Raw genomic sequence first — 6,848 nt, forward strand, 5'->3', positions numbered from 1 at the left:
TTCCGCTCTCGGCTTGCATCGCACACAGTGCTGACGTAAAATATCCTCAGTGGTAGACCGATCATGGGTTTGAATTCCCTTGCAGCCAGGCTGACCGTTGAAGGTTTTCGTGGTTTTTCTCTCCATGAAACGCAAATGCGGGTTAGTTCCATCGAAAAAGTCATGCATGATGGCAAATTTCTCCTAACACTTGATCCAGGAGTTCCCTTGTCTTCTGGATTGGGTTCAAAATTACATGGAGTTGAACATTGGTAGTCGTAGATCCGAAATTGGGTCGGTTGTTCAATGGCGGTTATAAAATAAAATAAAATATAAATCCTAAGCATACAGATTAAGAGGTATGAAATACCAGTTTTTCAGACAATCAATGCGTCAATAATTTTTTACTTAACCGGTAGCATAAAAAATTTCTATCTCAAACAACTTTGCATTTAATATGAGTTTTTAACAATAGATATGGAATATATATATGTTTTTTCATGTGAGTTGCAGTAAAAATGTTTCAAACTGCTTTTTAATAATTTTGATTTGCATTCAAAAATATTCTTCTAGTTTATTCTTTCGCCCTTGAAAACCAATTACTATTAGTTTAGTTTAAATAATGCTGCACATGACTTTTCAAATGGAAATAGGAACATAAAAATCTGGATTATTTTTTTTTATAAGATAAAAGCTACTATTTTGCTTTTTGCGTTCTCTCTCATCCAGTTCAAATAGTGAAACCTATTTTTAAACCATTAGGAAAACTTCTCCGGATAAGAAGCCTTTGTCCCTGGATAAGAAATAGCATTTCTTTACTTATTTCTGATGGTAGCTCTAACCGGAATCGACTCTAGACTTTTCAAAAAGTCCAATTCATCATCCATCAAATCTATTTCAACCGAAATTTTCGGAAGTATCTTTAAAATAAGGAAAAAAGGCTTCTAAAGCAAGAAATTTTTATACAGGTAAATGAAATGAAGAACTTCGTTGAGAAAATGACTTTGATTTTAGTTTCTATGACAACAAGAGATTTTCCGAGCATCGTAAAGAAAGAATTATTATTTAATTTTATATTCCTAAAACGTTTTTCTCCTAAAGCAGTCACGTTTGCTTCTTTTCTTTTTTTCAGAGAATAGAGCTACCAAGCAAAAGTCAATTTTTTTCCTGTTCAACAGATTGAATTCGTTTCTATCATAAAATCAGAATTTGTTTTCATTTTTTGGAATCAAATTGGCAAATGTCAATGCCATTTTAAATGAATAATTTTGAATCAATCGATCTCAACTGGTGGTCTTTGAAATATTTTTAGAAATAAAAAATACTGCACCATTACTTAAATTTCTTTAACACTTCAGTAGGCCGTGGGAAGTATACTTTCCATAATCTTTATAAATTTTTAAATGGCAATCGAAAACAATCTTTAGGATTTTATTTGAATTTTTTTCCCACTTAAGTCTTATTGAGCTGTGGTGGCTCAGAGATTAGAGAGTTCGCTTTCCAATGAGGTGTCCCGGGTTCACATCCTAGAGATGGCTGGTCGATACGAATTCTACACCCGGCTCGCACCGACCACAGTGCTGACGTAAAATATTCTCAGTAGTGGACGGATCATGGGTTAGAGTTCCCTTGCCGTCAGGCTAACCGTACGAGGTTTTTGTGGATTTTTTTGTGAAAGGCTATGCCATATTATTAATAACTAATCATTTATCTATGAAAGTAAACATTAAATGAAATATTACTAAATTAAATATACTTAAATTAAATATATCATTTTTAGCTAATGCAATTTTATGCCAGAAAACGCAAGAAAATATTAGTGGAAGTAAATTTTGTTCGCGAACGATATAAAACTGGAAAAAACTTTTTCAACTGTTGAGTTGTAACTTTTTTTAGATTGTTTACTACATCGCCATATTGTTCGTGGTCGCAGCTTAAAGAATGAATCGTTTCAACTACTTGACGTATTTATAATTTGGTAATTTTTAGTAGACTTTATAAATTTTAATGATAGTTACATAAAACATTACAGTAATATTTTTCCTTTAGTGTTTTTCCTTTAGTTAAAAATCAGATAGAAAAGTAATATAAAGCACGAAATGTTAGAGAAAATGATGTTGTAGAAACATTCAGTATACTTATGATCTTGACCGCTTAATCAAAACATTTAACAATTAATTTAATGACCATATATCTAATAAAGTCAGTAAATATTATGAATTGTGATCATTATTGACAATGAGTAGTTCGCGTGTAGTAGTTGACTTCTCTGTTAAAACGTATTGTCTAACTATAAATAACAAGTACTTTAATTAGCTCAGAATATGCTTGTAAAACAACTTTTGCTTAGTTATTCGTCTGTGACAGAATTTTTCTGCAACAATGAAAAAGACAAAAGGAAAATTGTCTGTTCACAAATTTGCCATGTTAAAACAATTAAAAAAATTAATAATCTGTTACTTTTAGCTCAGTTAAAACCATTACATTGTAGATAAAACCATTACATAGTTAAAACCATTGCATCGTTTAAAGTTTAATACCAACAATATTGATACCGTATTAAAATTTCAGGTTTAAAATATTGTAAGACAGTGAATTAAAAATTTTTATTTAAATTTCTTGTATATAGAATGATGTGTTTGTTTTTGATGCATCATTACTTAGATTAATTCGTAAGAGATTAAAAAATAAACAATTTGAAGAAATAGAGAATGAGAAATAAGAAATTTTAGATAAATGTTTATGCTTTTTTATTTTTATCATGTTTAAAATAATATAATTGCAAAATAATTATAATCGTAAAAATTTCTTTGACTTTAAGCTGAATAGCATTTACATTATGATAAAAATTCCCAATCAATGTAGAAAAGAATATTGTTCAAGCTTTCATCTAAAAGGTCTTGTATATTCTTTGTGAAAACATGTTGTGCGATTGCATCTTCTTTTTTTAAAAAGTCCCATTCAAGACGCTTACTCATAATGTCATGTTTGTTTTTACTATGTTCGTAATGCATTATCTCTTATCAGCGGAATACAGGTAATAGAATTGATTGATTTTAAACAAATATTTTGTGATAGAAGCATTCTCAAAAAATAACTGATGGTAGTCAAATTTGGATCATTAATACTAAAGGCAACTTTTAGTAATAAAAGAATTTATATTTTTTCGTCTAATTCTTGTGTGCAATTAAATGTTTGTGGAAATTTAATTTTGATAAAATACAATATTTTCTACTCTTTCTTTGGTTTCGACATTTGAATGTTATCTAAATTTTTCTGCTAAAATTGTTGGTTAGTACATAGTACCTTTAACTAATTATCGAATCGTTAAAAGTTTCTGATGTGCCGATGCAAAATTATTTTTGCATTACAAAAAATTATTGGCAATTTTTTTAATTAAAGTTCATAAAGACTTCGCTGGTTTCACTCTCTGAAAATATTTCAGCAGGTGCCTTTGGGTTTTGTTTAAAATGTTTTATAAGTAAAATTTCAGATTCTTAAAGGATAAATTTACGTAAGTATTCTTCCATTTAATTTCACTGAAAAAAAAAGTGTAAAAATTTATGCAAGTGAGTAATTTGAATATTTTGAAATTTTCTTTATTATCTCAATTATTACAAATAATAACAATTTAAAAATTCCAGATGTAATTTTATTTTAATCTTTTTGGAAGTGAATGACATCTAGTTACATTTTAAGTGGGAAAATGCTTTTTAAAGGTAAAATTTTAACTCGATTCAAATGCGAATTTAACTTTGTAATTATGTAGTGTGGTGTTTATTACATAATTTCAGAATATAAATAGTTCTGAAATCACAAATTGCTTAAGCTACGACTCTTATAAAGCATGTTTTACAAACTAACAAATTTAATTGAGATTTTGATAAAAAAAATATCATTTCCAAAAAAAAAAAAAAAGAAAAAAAAAGGAATATATTTAAAAATTACAGACTTGAAAATTATTAATGACATAAAATTCGACAGAAAACCCATTGTATGAAGAAGAAAAAATATCTATAAAAGTTGTGAAATATTATAATTCTTAAATAAATTTGAAATATTAAAAAAAAAATCAGCTGAACATAAGATATACTTTGGAGTAAGAGGGAGGAAAATGGATTGTAGCAGAATCCGAAAATATAATTTTATTTAGTATTTCTGTATTGATAAGTAAATAATGCATGGAATGACATTATAAAACTATTGTTCTATGTTTTACTGCTTCACAGCAGTACAGAAAATTAAATAAAATTATATCGCCGAATTATTCTACTACCATCAAAGTCCTTCCTCTTGCTTACTCCAAAAAATAAAAAGCAATGCAAGATAATATCAGGAAATACTAAATCTAATATTGTACAGCATCAAAGCTAATGCAAAATAGTATTACGGCGAACGCTAGATAATATTAGTTTATAAATATTAGTTATAGTAAAACGTAGGTATAGTAAACGTAGATATAATAATAGAAAAATGTAGGATTTACCAATTTTCTGGTTTCTTCCGTATCATATACGTTTATAACTTCAGTTGATATTCATATGAATTACGAAAATAGAGCTGTGAAAGTGTCTCATTGCAGTTATATAGCTTTTGTCATGAAAGTATTTTATCAACTATCAAATTCATTTGTCGTAAAAGAAATAAGTCAAATATAAAGTCATTTTCGTGAAAGTATTTTAAAAATTTGAGGTTTAGTATTTCATTTAGAGATAATAATTTCGGTCGAAGGCTTCTGTTTTCAAATTCAAAAGTGAATTAAGAAATACTGTTTCAAAACTTTAATGATAATATCATTTTTTTACTTAGATAAAATGAAAAAAAAAGATTAAAATGTTTTACTCCTATTATTTTGAGGATTGAGCAATGTCTTGTTGATCAACCTCGATTAATAGAGAATTTAAACGAAGTGGTTTTCTTTATAACTTTTCCATTTTTAATCAGACTCTAAATAAAGAAGTCTGCTTTTTCTTCTTCTTCTTTTTTTTTCCAAACAACATATGGTCAACCTGCTGCAAAACAGCTACATATATGTATATGTATAGAGGTATATGTGCTTGTATGTTTTCCATGTTTTACAAGAGTCAAACAGCAGTTAATCCCAAAAACATTCGCAATGTTTGTCTAAGTAAATGTATGTCTGAATGTTTGTAAATGTCACGGGTGATTTTCTTAATTTCAATCCGGTAATTTTGATCTTCCCGACTTTGCATATTGATCAGTCGGGAAGTTTAGACGGGACTTGGAAAAAGTAAAGAATTGATAAGGGAAGTATTACCACTCCCACCATACACACAATTCATTGCCCCATCATTTTTTGCCGATCATTGCAGTGATTTGAATTGACAAAAATTTGAATGATGTTAACCATACAAAAAAAAAAAAAAAAAAAAAAAAAAAACAGTTCCTTTCTTTTGGATTGAAATTTTGAGTACAGAAGCCATATGCTTTTATTTTGAGGATCTAGAATCCAAATCTGTCTGGCATGTTTTATTCTGAAAAATTATATTTTCATACCTGATTTCACAATTTAAAATATCGTCTGCATCTATGAAGTAGAATATTTTAGATTAGAACCAATAACATTGAATCCCAGTTCATGATAAATCCGATCATTAAATCAAAGCTTTTTAGCTTTGTTTATATTTTTTAGTCATTCTGTAAAATATAGCGTTAAAAATTTTACAGCAATTGGATAAATTTGTTTGCGAGATGGCAACAATGCCATTATTTTGAGCTGCAAGAAGAGAAGTGTTTCGAATTTGCAACATTATCATCGTAAAAATCGTAACTTTAACCTTTTCAGAAATGTGATATATAAAGTGCACAACTGAGAGCAATATCTCTTTTATAAATATGAAAACGGAGAATGATGCTATAACACACTGAGATCGATAAAAGCGACTCCCCACAGCGTTTATTGCCTCTTTTTGAGGAATAAATGTGTCTATAAAAATAATGCCTCTTACTCTCTTACTACAATAAATCGAAATATTAGATTGAGGAAGCATCCCCAACAAATCAACATTTTCTTCACGCCGACGAAAAGTATGCGCAATTCAGTTTTTATCCGAATTTTTTTTTTAAAATTTAAAAATACATTAAACATATTTGACCAATAAACAAAGTGCTCCGTAATGAATGCCCGAAAATGATGAGAAAAAAGTATATATGTTACCATGAAAGTGTAGAAGTCAGAATACAGATTTTATTTTACTTTTTGTAATTTTTTTTAATGCTTTTCAACCGTCGTTGAACAGCCGACCCAATTTTTGCGATCTCGACTACTAATGTTCAACTCCGTAGCCTTGTAATTATTTGAACCCAATCCCGAAGACAAGGGAACTCCTGGATCAAGTATTGGGAGACATTTTGCGTTCATGGAGGTCTTTTCTGATGGAACTAAATCGAATTTGCGTTGCATGGCGAGGAAGACTACGAGACCTTTCACGGTTAGCCTGACGGCAAGAGGACTCTAACCCATGATCCGTCTACCGCTGAGGATATTTCACGTCAGCACTGTGGTCGGTGCAAGACGGATGCGGAATTCATATCAACCAGCCATCGCTGGGATTCGCACTCGGTTCACCTCATTCACCTCTATCCCCTGAGCCACCGTGGCTCAGGATACTGATTATGTAACTAATATGTCGAATAACTAGAGTGATCTGCCAAAACTTGTTTCATTTCTGAAATTTTCTCCAAATTATCTAGATAGGGCCGGGATATCCTGGTTGGTAGGGCACTGAGCTCATGTCCAAGAGTTCGCGGGTTCGATCCCCACCGGCTGAAGTAGTAAATTGCGACAGATGCACTCTAAATCAGTCGCGTCTCAAAGTCCTTCATGTTCTTATAACAAATCATACGTC

Source organism: Parasteatoda tepidariorum, chromosome 9 (genome assembly GCF_982258835.1).
Source record: "Parasteatoda tepidariorum strain Cologne lab strain chromosome 9, Ptep-v5.0, whole genome shotgun sequence".
In the NCBI taxonomy this organism is placed as follows: domain Eukaryota; kingdom Metazoa; phylum Arthropoda; class Arachnida; order Araneae; family Theridiidae; genus Parasteatoda; species Parasteatoda tepidariorum.